Here is a 19,615-nt window from a genome sequence, read left to right as displayed (position 1 = left end):
TGGTTATGGGCGTGTCGAGACTCCCTACGGGGAAGGTGCAGGCCCTGCAACAGGACATCCAGTATCTGCTGGGGAGAGACAAGGCGCCTCTAGGTGTCATTCAGAGCCTGCTGGGCAAGCTCAATTTTGAAGCAAGAGTCATCCCATTGGGTAGGGTCTTTGCCAGGAGATTGGCTAGAGCCACTGCGAAAAGTTTCAAGCGACACCACCTTGTCAGGTTGTCCCTAGGTCTGAAGAAGGATCTGGCCATGTGGGGGGAGTTCCTGTCTGACTTCAATGGGATGGTGATCTGGAGGGCCCCTGGGTTGACAGTCCTGAGATTAGCATGTTCACGGATGCTTCAGGGAGGGAGGGCTTTGGGGCAATCCTGGGCAAACAGTGGTGTGCGCAGGAGTGGCCCAACGCCTGGTGCAGCATTACGTCCAATATCACGGTGCTGGAGCCCTTTCCCATCGTCATCGCCCTTCACCTCTGGCCAGAGTCCTTGTCAGACAGAAAGGTCCTATTCTGGTCTGATAACTTGGCGCTGGTACAGGCAGTAAACGGGCAAACAGCTAGATGCCCATTGGTGCTATGCTTACTGAGGGAGCTTGCCAGAGGGACCCTGCACTGCAATATAGAGTTTAGGGCCAGACACATTGAGGGAGTCAAAAATGTGGCAGCTGGCGCTCTCTCTTGCTTCCAGTGGGATCGTTTACGGGCGGCTTGGCCGCAGGCAAGAGCAGAGATGACCCCCTTCCCACCAACCCTCTGGCGAATCTTGAAGTGGAGCAGGAGTTGAGAGCCCTGGGGGAGCGGTCCTTTGCCCCAGGTACGAGGAAACGCTATGGGGGCCACCTGTCTGCATTCAACAAAGTAGTGGAGGACTTGGACTTAACGGGGTTACCACTGGAAGACAGAGTTCAGGCGTTTGTGGTATGTGCAAAGAGACAAGGCAAATCCCACTCTTGGGCCTGCGAACACCTAGCTGCCGTCAGTCATGATGCCAGGTTGAGAGGGGGGTCAGGACCCAGTGAAATCCTTTGTTATCAGGGCAGCTTTGAAAGGCTGGTTTAGGGAGGAGCCCAGGGTCCCGGACGGTAGATCCCCCATCTATTTTCCTATACTTCAAGCCATGCTAGATGTACTAGAAGCAGTAACCCACTCACACTTTGAGGCTTCCTTGTTTGCAGCAGCATTCTGCCTAGCCTTCTTCTGAGCCTTCCGCATCGGCATGTTGGTGGCACGCTCCAAAAATGACATGTCAGGGGACGCCCTGGGGTTAGCAGATATCAGCCTGGACCGCAGTTTGACTATCCACCTCAGGAAGTCCAAGACAGATCAGGTGGGCAGAGGGGTAGATATTGAGTTGAACCCATTGGGGGACCCCAAATACTGCCCAGTCTCCTTAGTCAGGGAATACCTCGCGCTGCGCCCCTCAGCGCCTGGGTACCTACTGATCCACGCAGACCTCGGCCCACTTACTAAGTACCAGATGGACCGGATCATGGGAGCGTGCGTATCCAGGGCAGGCCTACTTAGCCGGGGCAAGAAGTTTTCCAACCACTCTTTCGGAATAGGTGCCGCCACCGCGGCTTTCAAAGCAGGCATGCAGCCTGCAAGTGTTAAGAAAGTGGGGCTCTGAGAGTCCCTATGTTACAGGCGTTATATCCGCCCGTGAGGCGTCCAGCAGTTGCCTCAAGTTTGCATTGTTGTGTGATCTACTGTTGCAGGTTTAGTTTTGCAGTGTGTTTGAAGTGGTATACTATTTGCATATTGAAGAGATTAATAAAACAACAAAGTTTGAAACGTGTCCTTTGTCTTATCAGGGTCGAGAGTGTGGGTCATGGGGCACTCAGCCATCTCCAGGTTAGCACGGTGGGCATCGATCAGGAACTGGACACGTGGATTCTCAAACACAGAGTTTGTGTGGTTGGGGTTCCCAGGCATGCGCTGGAACGGCCTCACGAACAAACTCGAGCACTTGCTAGCCTCTCTCGAAGCCCAACCCAATCACCTGGTTATACATCTGGGTGGCAATGACCTCACAAATTCAGGAAGGACTGTTTTACTGCACAGGATGAAAAATGATCTGGGGGAGGTCTGCAAGTGCATGGGGCAATGTGAGGTTTGGTGGTCAGAAATCGTGCCATGTAGGGTGTGGCATGGGGCATAATCCTGCGAGGCGGTAGAGTGGTCAAGGAGACACGTCAACAGCTCCATGCGCAAGTTCACGGAGCAGAGGGGTCTGGGTTTCATCAGGCATGAAGTGATTCAGGATAGGATCAATGGGTACTATGAGGTTGACGGTGTTCACCTCTAGCCTGTAGGGATGGACCCATTCCTCCTAGACCTACAGGAAGCCTTGCAGTTGAAGGGTTGCAGGTAAGACACGGAAGCTAGGGTAGTGGGGGGCCCGGGCGGCGACGGTTGCCGCCGAAAGGGCTGTGGCGGAGTTACAGGGCGATCTGGAAGCAGATAGCTACAGAAGTCTACCTCAACGGCACATAGGGGTGCCAGAGCCTAACACCAGGGGCCTCATGGGAGGTTCCTGGAACCTGTGTCGGCGCGCCAGTAGTCCTTCGGGTGGTTGTGGGCCTGTGCAACCGGGGGCTTGCCTAGCTAAGCTCCGCCCCGAAAGGGGCGCGAGTATAATCAGTACCAGAATGGGCAGCACATAGGTGGTTCGCCACGGTGCTGCCTGGCTCATCAGGCGGGCAGGTGGCGAGAATGCGGCCTGCCATTGGATCGCCAGTAAGCTAACCCACTATGATTACATAACATTGTATGTAATAAACCTGCAGCAACTTTTCCCAACTAACACTGGGGTGTAGTGTTTTATTTGCGGGATGCATGTTATGTGGGGCGGGGGCCGGTTGCCATGATGTTACCATACGGCTGCCCGAGGCCACCATCGGTGGCCACTCAGGAGGGCAGCCCTTTAGTAACAGAGGACTTCCCCTCCCCCCTCCCCTTTACTCCTCCTCCAGGAGGCAGGAGGAGTCCCTAAGGAGTCGTGGGGCGTGACGTCACATCCGGAGCAACAGGCAGGGCGAGGGGTACTTAAGTCCCCCTCGCCATTTTGCCTGCCTCTTTGCTGCACCGGACGCGCTGTGGTGGCCTCATTAGTGACACACAATCGCCCACCCTACCGCTCACCCTGCGTGTCGGCATGGGTGGACACCAAGAACTTATTAATGTTTGTATTTTTCGTTGCAGGCGGAGTTACAGGGCGATCTGGAAGCAGATAAGGTGAAGAAGTGTACCTCAGCACATGGGCGTCCGCAGGGGGGGGCAAGGAGGGGCGCTTGCCCCCCCTGGAGCGACCCTCCTTGCCCCCCTGCGGACGCCCATGAAAACCGTGACTTCAAGACGGGGTTCTCACTCTATTTCCTCTCCTTTCTTTTATTTGCTTCCCTGTGAAATGGATCCAAAAAAGAAAGACGCTTTTGCTGGAAATGTAGTATTTTTCTGACAATTCCAAAGTGCAGCAATGGGAATAGTAGGCTAAAAATATGAAAAATAGATAAATAACTAATAAAGTAAGACAGAGTGGTAGCAAACTGGCCAAACTGATTTTATTCACGCTGAAACACATTAGCGCCACTTTTACAGATTTTGCCAGTGAAGCACTATTTTTGTTTTCTTGTCTTTTTTTTCCCTGGACTTGGAACTAGTGCACCAATCCTGGAGGTACCAAAATGTGTGGATTGGAAAACAAAATGTGTGCTGCGGCTCTGCGTCCAGGGATGTGGTCTTTTTACCATACTGCTTACGTTTTGTAAGGGTATAAGCAATGGCCATTGAAATGGGTCCATTCAGGGCCCTGTAGTCGTGTCCTTAACTTTTCAGGCAAAAGCACTCCCTGATTTCTGAATAGTAAGTGTAAAAGCATTAAGGCAACCATGTTGTTCCTGCTTACATTTCCCATGGTTTGCTAAATTTTGCATTCCCTATAAGTGTTTGCTTCTTCCAGGATGTTGTTCCTTTTTTTTTGTAGGCCGTATATTGATCTTGTCTAGTGCGTAATTTAAATTGCGCATCCAGGTATTTATAGCGGGCAACAATTGGGTTGTAGTTGAAAACAGTGGGAGTTTTTCTCAGAGGGCAGTACGGTGTTCAGTGGGGGAGAGGATGTGGCACTGTGGTCAGAGCTGCTGCATTTGGAACTGGGAACAAGGTTCAGCCTTAATAACCAGCCCACCAGACCACTCTCCTGCGAGAGCACAATCACATGCTAGACCTTAGAAGGCTTCGCAACACCTTAGAAGTCCTGGTGTCTTCGTACCAGCAGGTGGACCCTAGCATGACAAGTGTATGTTAACCTTCAAGGCTTGTCCACCACTATCCATACTGAAGATCGCCTCCAGTCTTGCAGGCAGGCCTATGAAGCAGCACACCCTAGAACAACAGCATGGGCGTCCGCAGGGGGGGGCAAGGAGGGGCGCTTGCCCCCCCTGGAGTGACCCTCCTTGCCCCCCTGCGGACGCCCATGAAAACCGTGACTTCAAGACGGGGTTCTCACTCTATTTCCTCTCCTTTCTTTTATTTGCTTCCCTGTGAAATGGATCCAAAAAAGAAAGACGCTTTTGCTGGAAATGTAGTATTTTTCTGACAATTCCAAAGTGCAGCAATGGGAATAGTAGGCTAAAAATATGAAAAATAGATAAATAACTAATAAAGTAAGACAGAGTGGTAGCAAACTGGCCAAACTGATTTTATTCACGCTGAAACACATTAGCGCCACTTTTACAGATTTTGCCAGTGAAGCACTATTTTTGTTTTCTTGTCTTTTTTTTCCCTGGACTTGGAACTAGTGCACCAATCCTGGAGGTACCAAAATGTGTGGATTGGAAAACAAAATGTGTGCTGCGGCTCTGCGTCCAGGGATGTGGTCTTTTTACCATACTGCTTACGTTTTGTAAGGGTATAAGCAATGGCCATTGAAATGGGTCCATTCAGGGCCCTGTAGTCGTGTCCTTAACTTTTCAGGCAAAAGCACTCACTGATTTCTGAATAGTAAGTGTAAAAGCATTAAGGCAACCATGTTGTTCCTGCTTACATTTCCCATGGTTTGCTAAATTTTGCATTCCCTATAAGTGTTTGCTTCTTCCAGGATGTTGTTCCTTTTTTTTTGTAGGCCGTATATTGATCTTGTCTAGTGCGTAATTTAAATTGCGCATCCAGGTATTTATAGCGGGCAACAATTGGGTTGTAGTTGAAAACAGTGGGAGTTTTTCTCAGAGGGCAGTACGGTGTTCAGTGGGGGAGAGGATGTGGCACTGTGGTCAGAGCTGCTGCATTTGGAACTGGGAACAAGGTTCAGCCTTAATAACCAGCCCACCAGACCACTCTCCTGCGAGAGCACAATCACATGCTAGACCTTAGAAGGCTTCGCAACACCTTAGAAGTCCTGGTGTCTTCGTACCAGCAGGTGGACCCTAGCATGACAAGTGTATGTTAACCTTCAAGGCTTGTCCACCACTATCCATACTGAAGATCGCCTCCAGTCTTGCAGGCAGGCCTATGAAGCAGCACACCCTAGAACAACAGTCACTGAGGTCACAGGACCCTTGAGAAGGGCCAGCTCTAGGGTGGTGCAACCAGTGTGACTGCACCGGGTGCTGACTTTAGGTGAAGGTATCATGTTTGCAAGTATATTATGGTTTTAAAAACGCTTACTGCCTCCTTCCTGGCTTCCAGCAATTTTCGGCAACAATAAAAATGTCATGATGACTCTGGTGATTAATGTTCTTCCTAGAGAGAGATCAGAATTTTGTCTAGTGGAAGTTTTGACTCATGGAAAGGTAGCTCAGATGGTTAATGTACTGGCTTCAAAGAACATGCGCCATGCAGATCCCAAAGTGCACATAATGTAAATAGGTCAGTGGGCTACTGCCTTTGTCAGAGATCCTTTTGTTACTTGCAGTTTATAAGTTAAAATCCTAACTTGGAACAGTGAGCTATTAACTGGCATCTAAGAGCTGCATACAAACTGCAAGGTATAAATTCGAGCGTTATGTTCCCCCCCCCCCGTCCCCCAGTCTTTGATTATCCTAATGTCCCAAAAAGTGTTCTTTTGGACAGAAATCATATCTGATTATTAAGGAGAACCCCCAACCATGGTATTAAGTTTTAAATTCCGGGTATTTTGTTTCTCCAGACCAATCACTATAAAACTATACGAGCTACTAGTATGGTTGTCATGTGACTCATACACCTTGTAGTCCTTAGTCTTATGTAACATTTTCTATACAGTGATTTACACACATATTGATTGTCTCTGTGTAATGTGTGTGATGTAAAGTGCTCTGACACCCTACAATGGTATGAGTGGCGCTGTAAATCAAATTAAATGCATCTGAGAGAGAGTGGTTATGGAGACTTGGGGGGCACAGTTAAAGGGTGGTAGTGAGGGAATCCATGGCAGAGGTGGTCATTGGGGGGCACTAACAAATATTAATGCACAGGACACCACCAGTGCTATGGCTGGCCCTGCCATTGAGGCCAGTCTGCCTCACCCAAAGGTACCTCCATTGGCCTTGTTTCAGCAGCAGTAGCTGCAATTCACCAGGGATTGGCAATGCAGGATTTTCACACACCAAACTAAGTTCCCAAACTTCACAGTCTCCCTGCTTCATTCACAAGCACTTTTAACATGTGCTGCCTGCTGTGGGGCCACTGGAATTAATTATGTAGCAAAGGATGACAACATTATGCCATAGTGTTGACTAAATTATGCATTAAAAAAAGGCTGCAGCGTAATGCAGTATATATTCAGATATTTTTTTATTTTGACGTGTGTACACATGCTAACAGTCTCTGGAAAGATTTTGCCTTATTAGTACCAGTGTAACATACAAATGCAGCAGTGAGAAAGATGACCAGTCAACCTTTACAACCTTTACACTCAGCAGCAACACAAGTCACATTTATATTAACTTTTAATATGTTTGAGCTACAAACAATTTATTATTTTAAATGGTCAGATCATGCAGCAGATCTTGCATTATGAGGCAAATATGGGAGAGCCATAATTTTAGAGAAATAAATTAGCAAACTAGGATATTTTGCCATTCATGTTTGAACTGCTGTTGTTGAAAAAGGGTAAAGTGCTGATGACAGAAACTCCATGGCTCGGAGACAAAGTGCTTGTGTTTCCACATTTTATCATATTTGGTACATTCTGTGATTAGAAGCATATCCCACTTTGTGAATATATTTTTCAAAAACTCAATATAACCTTAAAAAATCATGTGTATCCATTGGTTGATTAAACTTGGCAGTGAAATGCCAAACAAACACTAAAAATTGGGATGTCTGCGCATTCTAGCCACACCTCTGGCTCCACCCACAGATCCAATCCTTGGGTTATTCACGCCCTCTGATTCTCCTCCCACTGTTCCCCTACTTTTTTTCCCCCACTTCGACCACTGTGTAAGACTCAGCATCCCTGGACCTGTGATGTGGCGCAGCTGCGGGTGCTGCATGTGCCACACAATTACAGTGCCGGGCTTCCGCATAAGGGAGCTGGCCAATATTGTATCCCTAAATGTGCGCACGATGTCAGTTTGACATTGACTACACGTAGAGGGACTCTAAGTTTCTTTTAAAAAATATAGTTAACATTTGGACCTATACATTTTATTTTGTATAAATAGTTGAATGTGTGTAAAATTTAGCAGTGCCAGGAGAATTCTAGTAAAGGGAGCACCCACTGTCAAATCACTTGCGTGTGTGATTGCTGCATTATTTATTACTAACTTTGACATTGTGCTTTAACTTTGGATAAAAGTTATCATGAATTCTAGCACCAAGAGACCAATATTGGTAAATATGTGTGCTACAAATAATCCTTAACATACACTGTGCATACAGTATATTTAATCTGGTGCTTTAATCATAGGCTGTTTTAAAGTATTCTGATAAAAATCGAATCGTGCTGAAGGCAGCCTTGATTGGTGTTGGATCGAGTACCCAGAAGTCTGCACACCTAGCAGACAGAGATAAAGCACCTTGTCAGAAAGTTTAGCGCTTTCCCTACAGGTGGTGTTTGTTGGCCCGTGGCAGGGTCAGTCACATGTCCTGGATTCCTGGCATTTAATTGAGTCTATCCTAGTTCTGCGCCCCAGTGTTTCGTGTGCCCCACCTGGCACACATCATGTCTGAGGATGGTGATGACGTTAACATTTTGCCCCCCCCTGGAAAAATTTCTGCGGACGCCCATGCCTCAGCAGGCACATAGGGGTGCCAGAGCCTAACACCTGGAACCTGTGCTGGCACCCCAGTAGTCCTTCGGGCGGTTGTGGGCCTGTGCAACCGGGGGCTTGCCTAGCTAAGAGTATAATCAGTACCAGAATGGGCAGCACCTAGGTGGTTCGCCACGGTGCTGCCTGGCTCATCTGGCGGGCAGGTGGCGAGGATGCGGCCTGCCCTTGGATCGCCCGTAAAATAACCCACTATGATTACATAACGTTGTATGTAATAAACCTGCAGCAGCTTTTCCCAACTAACACTGGTGTGTAGTGTGTTATTTGCGGGATGCATGTTATGTGGGGCGGGGGCCGGTTGCCATGATGTTACTATCTCAACAACACACTGGCCACTAGCGCTCCCCAGTAAGGCTAACTGCCGCATGAGTGTTTGTGTAGGTGACACACACTTCGTAATCTGTCCCTGGGGTTGAATGAGATGCTCTGGGACTAAAGCATCTTCAATTTAGTGTTTAAAAATCATCATTAACTAGAGGCGGATCATTGATCATGGACAGCAAAGTGTACCTACAAAATTATAGTCAAGAGGAGCAGGTTACATTGAAAGTTCGCGTGTGAAATTGTCAAAGGTAACAAATTCTGCACTTCGCAAAGCTTACAATTAGAAATTTCACGAAAATGTCACTGGAGAAAAATTCTGGCAAAAACGTAATGGCTTAAGAATTTCCCATTTAGCGCTCGGTGTTGCTGAGATTATTTCTACCAAAATATATTTCTGCAACAGTTTATTGCCTTTTTCAGCATTGCAAAATATAAATCGTGTCGGAAAACCATCAGAAAGTCTGCGAGGAAACAGTTTGCAACGTTTAACGCCTTCTGCAGATTCACTTCCTGTTAGGAGTCTCAAGAGATTCCCTTGTATCTAACATGTCTGAGCTAAATTCCTATATTGCACATCGAGAGGGTTTCAACGTCAGCATGGTGGATTGTGTAGCCTACACCAGAGACAATCGCGAACACAAGCTTCTCAAATGTGCAAACCTTCGTCCTTTGGCGCAAAGTCCATAACGCCCAACATCGGCAATGTGATGGAAGGCAATTAATGTATTGAAACGAAGCTGTTCACAATTCTCCAGTTTGTAAATGTGTCATATTTATATTGTAGTTTTATTTGTCAAGTTATATGTGGATATTGTTATGAAATATTTTGCTGTTTGTTTCCTGTTTTTATGTAGGTTTGTAAAACGAAGACGAAAGAGACTGCCTGCGAGAGGCAGGGAGGGGGAGGAGAGAGAGAACCTGAATAAGACGCGAGGGCGTCTTTGTTTGCATTAATAGTCATGCACAGTGTTACAGAGACAGACATACTTCGCATACCTTCACAATGAATACTACCCCCGGAGGGCAAGGTATTCCATCTTCCCACTGACTTCACCTCCCTAAGACTTTGGACAGGGACTGGAAGGTGGGTCTGTGACCTCATGATGCAGCAATGAAGCCTTTGATGGCCAAGAGCCAAGATCCCAGGGTGAACGACATGGGAGCTTCACACTCAGTCTCAAAGCTACATAGCAAGCTGCACAGGCTATGTTTTAAGCTAGGCTATCAGAATCTGGTTAGCTCACATTTGCTATGTGTGACACTGCATAGTGCACTCTGGCCTGGAGGCCCTTTACACACGGTCCTGGGAGTTCTTATTGATGGGAGAAGTGGTAGTCTGGTCTCACTGACCAAAGTCAGTGAAGAACGGTCTGTTCTATGTGGTTCTTCTTATTGGTTCAGTGGAATGAAGGCGATGAATCCAATCTTTCAGGGGATTTGTGCAGTACTTTATTATATGTCTGCAGTTACCATAGAACTTTGCTGTTCATTTCTTCCTCTGACCAAGATTGTGTTTGGAATGTATTATCCCACGCCATCTGTAGTCCATATCTTCCTTGTGTAATAGCAATTGAAAGGTAATTATTTATCACAATTATGTGGCTTGTGTGAATAGGATATAATAAACAGGGCACAAAATGACCTTCAGAGTTAATATAAACAGTATATACATTATGTTCTTCAGAAGTATGATAGAATAAACAGTTTAAGCAGTAGCTGATGTATTAGAGGTAAAGGGGCTGTAGGCCAGATTTCCAATATATACTTTTAAACAGCAGAAGGGAAAGTAATGTTGTTTTCTTTCCTGTCTCTCATTTCATTTCAAAATCTTTATTCGGTTATTCAAGCAAAAACAACCATAAAAGCACAAGGGTTAAAAAAATAACAGTAAAACCTATTATACACATAATAAAAGTTCAAACCACATATAAAAACACATGATAAAATCAATAATCACAATTAAGCTAATATACTATTAATGACAGTAATAAAAGTACTAAGTGATTAACCCTCCATACTATTTCTGAATTTTAGGGCAGATTTTAAAAAGCCAATTACAAATAAGGTACTTTCGGGGTTTAACAATTACAGGTAATACAGTGCTGGTCTAACCTGAGTAAAATTCAGTTTTTTTAAAAGGAGCTTTAGGTAAAACCTCCGAGGTAAATTGTACAAAGGGCAGATAAATAAAAAGTGTACCAATTCCTGCGGAGACTTATTGTCGCCGCAGGGAGGTAACACTTGGCCTCGGTGAGAACCCTTTGGAACGGTTAACATGTGGTGGAAATAATCCAGTCGGAACCTAACTAGCAGGTGTCAGTCAAAACCCGACATCGGCCAAGATAGATAGGGCTCCATGGAAGATGTGGTCTTCAAGATAGCATGTTTTCGAACACTAGGTTTATTTAGTTCTACCTCTTTGCGATGCATACGTTGTGAGAGAGAAAAAGTTTTCCTCACAAACTCTACATCAGTGATCCTAATAGAGTCAGGGTTTAAAATGATTTCTGGGCGCCCCATACTGAAGAAACAATCTTTCAAATATTTTAGCCATGGTATTTTAAGCATGTTATCCAGGGATAAGGCCTCTCTCAGGAGTAGATGATTTAAAATCAAGTGTTTATTTAGCCAGCATTTTAACCAGCAGATTAGTGGCCGTAGTGCTAGAGTATCACTTATAAACGGGGTGCCAGTTTCTTCATGCACTACAAAGTTGGATGTCCCCCTCGGGACCCCCAATAGTTGTTTAAAAAAATTATTCTCTGCCACCACAATGTCGTTAGCTGCCACATACCCCCAGAGTTCGCTACCATAGCTTCCTATTGCTACACTCTTTGCCTGATAGATCTTTAACAGTGCAGCGATAGGGCGTTTGGCCATTTTCTTTGCAAAATTAAAAATAGCAGCGTTGGCCCGAGTTATCTCCCTCTTTTTCTCTGAAGTGATTGGTTCCATTTTAACTGGTCGTCGAACAAGACGCCCAGATATGAGAAAGTTCTTGTTACAGGAACCTTCTCTTCGTTAACCCGGAATGAAAATGGCTTCTTATTACACTGCCCTACCTGCATTACAAAGGATTTGGTATAATTAATAGATAAGTCTCAGGCTTTCATAAAGCTATGAAAAGCATCTAGTAGGGTTTGAAGTCCTCTTGCGTGCCTAGCCAGTAAAACGGCGTCGTCCGCATATAATAGGACAGGCAAGCCCTTACGGCCGACATAGGGGTAATCAGCACCAGTATTTAATAAAAACTCCTCCAAGTCATTAATATATAAATTAAAAAGAAAGGGGGCCGAAATACAGCCCTGTCTAACACCCCTGAGGACTTTAAAGTCCCTGGACACCTTAAGGTCCTGTGAGTACCTCACATTGGCCCTAGTATCCTGATGCAGGTCCACTAGGAGGTTCACCAAATTAGGCTCCATCCTCATTACACCCATGGCCTCCCAGAGCTTTCCCCGGTTAACGCAGTCGAAAGCCGAAGAGAGGTCCATGAATGCCATGTGGATGGTGCCCTGTCGCGCTAAGGTGTATTTACCTAGAACCATATATAGATTGAGGCACTGCGCTATTGTGGAGTGACCGGGCCGGAAGCCATATTGAATTTTGGAGATTACCCCGTGTTCTTCCGCCCAGGCTGTTAATCTATTCAAGATCACTCCACCCACTACCTTGACCACAGAGTCAATTAGGGATATCGGCCTATAACAGGATGTGCTGTTTCGGTCCCCTTTCTTGAATACTGGTACTATCGTTGATGTCCCCCAAGATCTGGGACAGCCATGTTCTGCAGCTGCATTAAGCACTGCAGTAAGGACTGGCACCCATAGAAGTACCCTTGATTTAAATAAGTCAGTGGCCATTCCATCGGGGCCTGGCGCTTTATTGCTTGATAACCCCCTAGTCTTCCTAGATGTTGGATTACGGAAGCTGAGGGGGAGCTAGAGAGCAGTTTCTTGCGATGCCAGAACGCTGTCGGTGAGTTGCAAGCTTCAGCGTGTGCCGTACGAGAAAAGCCAAGCCCAGCCACAAACCCCGGGCTTCAGGAACTGAGCTTCGGAGGGCTCCCGGCACCGGCACCCGCATCAGCATCAGCATCGGCACCGGCACCGGTACCGGCCCGGGCACCGGCACCGGCACCGGCTCAAAGCTCGTTTTGTTCGTGGGAGCCGTGAAAGCTGCAGGCGGCTGTGACGAGGCGAGGCGAGCCGAAAACGAGGGAGCCGAGGGAGGCATAAATGAGGCTGCGCACTACAGCTACTGTTGGGGTAAGGTGTTGAGGTTTTTCCCTTGCAGGTCGGATATCTATATAATACCAATACTGCCTTCTTTCAGGGTCTCTTTCTCTGCCAGGCGACCCAAGGAGGCTTTGATCAGCAAAACACTGTGTGAGGACAATAATTGTTTTTTTCCTTCACTTACCTGAACCTCACTTTGACATGTTCGTTTTCTAGATCACCACTACAACCGGCTTCTAGATAACCTTCACCTGAGTCTTGCCACTGACAAGACCACACTCTAGCCATGTATAGTTCGCTCACTCACCTTATAAGACGGTGGAATGACGACTGTGTCCTTTGCAAAAATATGCTAATATGACTCTACCCTGTACGTCTGTATGTCTCCCCCTCTATGTTATATGTAGCAAAGCGAGAGGGAACCCCCTTCTCACCCATATAGCACCTTAGTGTGTGCTACACATAGAACCTCTAACACACTCACAGTAATTTATTTTAATACCCCCACACATACTCACTTGGTCCTGAGGAAAGCCTGTTTTAAATTAAGAAAGGCCAGGCTGAAACATGTAGACCACACAGGACACTGGAGGTCATAATCCATACTCCACTGTGTCCGTCTGCCTTTTTAATGTGCCAACAGATACCCAGTTTTATTAAAATAGTTTTACCCTCGGGTGCTGGGACTTCTGTATGGCTTTTTAATTTTTCACCTTCATACTCACCACATTGCACACTCAGCAATCATACCAGCTCCGCAGTAACCTGGCGTCGAAGCACACCCGGGGCACGCTAGGTGCCACTGCGGTGGGGCCCGATGATGAAGCATGCCACCAACTAGGTTGGTGGGTGAGGGCTTTCAAATAAAACCTACTGGTTTCCATTGACATACGTACTCCTTTGAGTCCTTTTTGTTTAAACCTAGCTAGTCTCTTTTGATTTTGAATATATAATATTGGGGATCCAGACTAGCTTACCTAGTCCTCCCTCTCTCCTTTGATTAAGTGAGGCATTTTTGCTAGCCATCGCAGACTCGGCAGTAGCAGGGGACGCCACGCTAAACTGCGGCACTCCCTCCACACCCCCCTCCACCAGGGATCTCCCCCTGCACCCCATCCGTGACTGTGTGTCGGAGCCGGAGAGGAGGCACAGCGGTGGAACTGAATATATGGTGAGCGCAAAGGGGGCAGCGCAGTGAAATCTTTTTAATCTGAATAGCAAAGCGGTGAAGTGTGAGATAAGAACCACCTGCTTCAGCTGATTTTCCCTCTTCCGCTCCTTTGCCCTCGCTCTCAGACACATGAAGTGAGATAGGGAGTATGAAAGGGATTGCTGAAGGTGACGAATGAGAGCAGGAGGAACAGAGAATAAATTTGCCAGCAGCTCTGATCACAGCAAGGCGTTATCACTGTGGAGGGCTGGGAGTAAGCTTGGATATCCCAGTACCCTGTGAGCACTTTTGTCAGTTGGTGAAGCGGGGTCCCAAGGAAAGCCACCGCACGCCAAAGGAGCGGAGGCGCTGAGGCACTGAGGCAGGGTTTGCAGGGAAGGCTCGGTGGTGGAGGGCTCGGTGGTGGAAGAGCCGCGACAGACTGAGAACCCATTGACAGGCATCAGGCAGCAGCAGCCAGAGGCTCATAGCAGGAATGTCGACCGTTAAAAGCCTTATCAGACCTGTTAATTGCCAAGCACCAGTCAGATTGCCCGACCCCCTGAGGCTGTGCAGGAAGGCATTATTCTAAAGCACATTTTCCAGGCCGCTGGTCATTTAGTGCCAACGGACGCAATCTAGACGCCCGGACTGCCCTGGTGATCAGGACGCGTTCGTGGATGCCCCACGAATAAAGGGGGGCAAACAAATGCACGAATAAACGCAAAAGATCGCCGAAAGCTCTCGCAAGAGAAGAGCCACCGACCAAAACCAGGCAAACAACTCAGAGCGAAGGCTCGCTAATCGATATAACAAGCGACAAATTCGACTATAACAACCTGAGTAGTGAACAACCGACAAAAGCAGAAAAGAGCAGCAAAACAAAAACCAGCCTCGCAATGCTTCAACCAAAAATGTATACAAAGTTTCATTTTTTAAGAAATGCAGGGGACACACTACTCTCAAACATCAATGAATCTTCAGTCTTACAGCAACCCATTGAACCATCCCAGCTCTCTCAGCCTGTGCAGCACACTGGCTTATTGCCAGCAACCAACAGCAAGGGAAGCCCCAGCCCTACGGCTAGGGGGCCACTGCAAGTGACATCAACCCCTCAGCGTGACCAAAGCTTCATCTCAAGGTCCGTTACAACCAAAGCGATAAAGCCAGGAATGAAATTTGTCTTAGAAGCAAACCTTATTCAAGTGCACAGGGCAAATGATAATACAAAAAACCTGCCTATAAACACACGCCACAAAAGCTCCATAGGCCCTGGCACTACTGCTAACAAAAATTCTTGTGAGGGCAACATACCCGGTAAGGGAGGCGAAGCCGACGGAGCGTCGAACTGCATTGGAACAAGCCAAGAACAAATAAACTATCTCAGCGATAACAACGAAGCAAATGTAAACATTGAAAAGGAGCGCTGGGAACAGAACGACTCAATTCTGGGAAACCAAACTTTAACCCATATCGAACATGCAATTGACAATAATAGTACGTCGAGGCCTGGGAAGGAAACGGCCCACACTGACAGATCACCAACCTCGCCGCTAGAGGTAATAGAAATATCCTCATATCTGGGTAAGGAAGAGTGCGAAGATCTATTAGCTGCATACCCGCAAGACAACAGCAAAAGTGAGACAAATACCAAAGTGCCGAATACGCCTATTATAATAAGCGATGTTTCTCATGATCACCCAAGGAAGGATATGGGGGCTTCAGAGACGGGCCAAAAAAGCCCCACAACTGCAGAAAATCACGACCAAACCCCAAAGCACACAAAATATGAAAGCGCCTGGTGCAGTTTACTCAAAACAACACAACTCCTGGTAGAAGCCCTCAACTATCAGTCAGATAAAATGGACATTCAACTGACGCTACTTGACACACTGGCTGTATTTGTGGTCGCCATTGATGGGAAGTTGGGCACTCTAAATACGCTTCTTCAAAACAAACTGTCTCAGCCTGATCAAGGCTTTGGGAAGTATAGAGAGGGATGTGGATGAGGCCCAATCATCGATAAATTGGCAACATTACCAACAATATTGAGCGACCTGTGTACACAGCTCAGAAGGCCATCTAAGTGCAAACAAAGCAATCCCTGTGATAGCTCCTTCAAGGCGGACACAGACAACTCAAGGTCCAAAGAAGCGCCGGTGGGTAAAAGACAAGGCAACTCTAAATCAAGGGCCTCACCACCTATAATACCAACAAGCACAGGGGTGAGCGAAACCGGAATTATAGATCCTCCACTCTTTGAAAACGCGGAGGAAGATAAAGCAAACTTAAAAATGAATGCCAAGCAAAGACGAGCAAAAAAACGCAAAGGCGGGAAATACAAAATTGACTCTCAATGGAAAGGCTTTTTGCACCTCTTTGGTAATATTCCAACTATGGAACAAAGCACAGCTCAACTCGAGGGTGCCACGTGTCTATCGGAATGTGAGGAAGTCATTAACATATCTAAGACTCCTACCGAGGTAACAACCATTAATGGGATGGGGTGCAACAGTAAAAACGAAACAAAAACCTCGGAAAAATATGGGATTTGTACACAAAAAGCGCCCGAAACAGTAACACAAAATGTATGCCTCCCAATCGGTGAATTCACCAACATAACCCTTAAACCAAGCGCTGAACAGGCACAAAAAAGCAGCAGGCAGCCCGGCCCCAACTTCCCGCAAATAAAAAAACAAGAACACACTCGGGGTGCGAAGCCTGAGAATAATCCGGAACTAGATAATGCAGAGATGGGCAAAGGGCTGCCAGAAAGCTATCTACCTATAATTACCCAAGGAACATCGAGCACAAAGAGAGAAGAAGAACCACCCATTACAGGGACAGCGGCTCTTACATGCTTTATCTCCAGGCCTGGAGATAATTATCACCCGGCCGGGCAGCCAGCATGGAATCAGCACACCATCGGCCGAGATCTAAGATTAACCGCATTAAATACAAACCAGCCTAAAACAACTGCAACACGACTAGTAGAGGACCTGCGACCCAGCCCTCCCAAAATAGAGGGAGGGCTGTCAAACGAACAAAGAAACGTTGAAGCGTCTGCACGAAATCAACAAATACTTGGCCGAGAGCTAAGAGTCACAGCACCTAATTTCAATCAAACGAAAACGACTGCCATAAGACTAGTAGAGGAAATGCGATTTAGCCAACCGAAAATAGAGAGTGGGCTGACAAGCGAACAAAGAAACGCAATAGGTGTCGTTTGGTTCAATCCGGACTACATCTCGCAAGAAAGACACGACACACTAAACAGAGGCAACATCTTACGGCTGCTATCCCATATTCCCTCTTTGGCAGAAGTAAAAAGCTCGGAATTAGTATCCATTGAATTTATTGCTGATGAGGTTACAGGCAGAGAAAAAACAAAAGCAACTTGGACATCCTTGGCAACTTCACAAAAAATATATATGCCGAAGCGGAAACCTTTAAAAACTGGGGGATCACAATAAAACCATATACAAAGCCTAGATATCCTGATATTCTTGTCCCGGCGGAAAATGAGGCAGAACAAGCTATCACAAAACATCTCAGAAACTCGGTCCTGAGAGGAGCGGTAGGGCCAGGGGGTCATAATGCCGAGCAACATAACGAGATCACCTGACGTACTGCAGATGAATACACACAACTACCTGGACTGCCCGACCCAAGATGGACAGCCAGAACTTTAAATAATAATGAATGACAAATTAGCCCCAAGCCATTGGAGAGCGCTCATGACTTATTGAGAATATGCTCTTGGAACATTAATGGCTTGGCGCCTAAAATAACAGACCCAGAGTTTATGACCTACATTAGAAACTTTGATGTTGTGGCATTTCTAGAAACATGGCTCGTAGATCCCCCGCACCTCCATGGCTACTTACGCTTTTACTCTGCTGCAAAAAGGATAGCTAAATATGGGCACCCTCAAGGCGGCCTAGTAACTTATATAACGGCCACATGTACCTTGACGGCTAAAAACGTCGGACCAACTTCTACAACCTCGCTGGCTGTTAATATTTACCTGTCACAACTTAAAACAAGTACCGTTGACACCGACTTTACTTTAATCAACGTCTATATCCATCCTAGAAGGAAAAGAAAAGCAGCCAACGACCTTTGCAGCTTTATGGAGACTTGCATAAGGGAAAGACCCATAACAAATGTCGTTCTCACTGGGGACTTCAACCTTAACCTCATGGGCACCACGCAAGAAGACGAACCACTAATTCAAAATGCAATCTAGGACATTCCATGACAAGTGACTCCACAACCCTCCAAGCAAACAAAGCTAGGTAATAAGACTTTAAAAGATCTGGAATACTTCAACATCAGGACGCTAAATGGAAGGACCTCTGGAGACAACCCCCAGCCGCAACTTTTCACTCAACAAGAACAAGCAGCATCCTAGACTATACCTTTATTTCATTACCACTATTCCAGTTCTTAAATTCATACCAGATAGGCCGCAGTGGAGACAGCGATCACTGCCCCCAAGAAACCATCTTTAAGATCGAAAAGCCCAACTTTGAGCTATCTAAAGAACTGAAAGAGTCAATCCACACCGTCAATTTCAAAAAAATTAAATATTCAGCAGCTATAGACGAAACTCTAGTGGAAAGAGCAAAACAGCATCTTGGGAGCTGCTCTGGATCCAGCGAAACCACGAAATGGTAACAATTTACAAACATCATGTCTACATATGCAACAAGACCTAAGCCACAGTCACAAACAGGCAATGAAAGATCGGGCAAATTCTCTCAAGAACATAAAAGTAAAATTAGAGGCATAAAAACCAGAATCTATCGCACAATGAGAGAGCTCCAACAGGAACCCAAAGACACAGCAAAGCACGACCAATTACAGAAATTAAAATCAACTTTGAAAAAAACAAAATGGGAAGCAAACAGATCTGCTGAGGATAACTTATGGGCGAGACTTCACGCTGACATTAAACGGAACGATGGGGCAAGGTTCTGGAAATCAATAAACTCATTCATAAGACCAACGCACCATGGGATCTCATCTAACATCTCAGAGGACACATGGGCAAACTATCTTGGTACCCATTTCAACCAGGCTGAGGGATATAACCAGGACCAAAAGCTTGCTACTTCCAAAAAACTTCCAGCGAGCAATGGCTTAAGCTCCACAGAATGGCACTCTCCGAGCGAAACAGGGAATTTGCCGAACTTAAAAAACATAATTCAGCGCCAAATCAAGAAGGGAAGAAGAGAGGGAGCTCCAGGGCCGAATGGAATCCCGCCAATTCTTTATAAACAAGATGCGGCAGGCTGGGTAGCAGCCCTGGAACCCCTTTTTTTAGAGATAAGACATTTCAACATCCTGCCAAGCTCCGGGAAGGGCTCAATTATCTCCCCAATTTACAAGGCAGGAGACAAGGCTTCCCCTCAAAACTATCGATTGGTGGCTTTAATCGACAATGAGGCAAAATATTTTGCAGGCATCCTTCTAGAAGAGTTGATGGCCTGGGCAACAGAGAGATCCTTAATCCAGGCTAACCAGACAGGCTTTGCCAAATCAGTAGGCACAATGACTAATATTTTGAGCATGGGCATGCTCATAGATAAGGCAGAATTAAACAAAATGCCCATTAATTTCTGCTTCATTGACTATAAGGCCGCTTTCGA

The sequence above is a fragment of the Lissotriton vulgaris genome, chromosome 7 (assembly GCF_964263255.1).
Source record: "Lissotriton vulgaris chromosome 7, aLisVul1.2, whole genome shotgun sequence".
Classification (NCBI taxonomy): Eukaryota; Metazoa; Chordata; class Amphibia; order Caudata; family Salamandridae; genus Lissotriton; species Lissotriton vulgaris.
The sequence above is the reverse complement of the archived record's forward strand: the minus strand, read 5'-3'. Positions refer to the sequence as shown.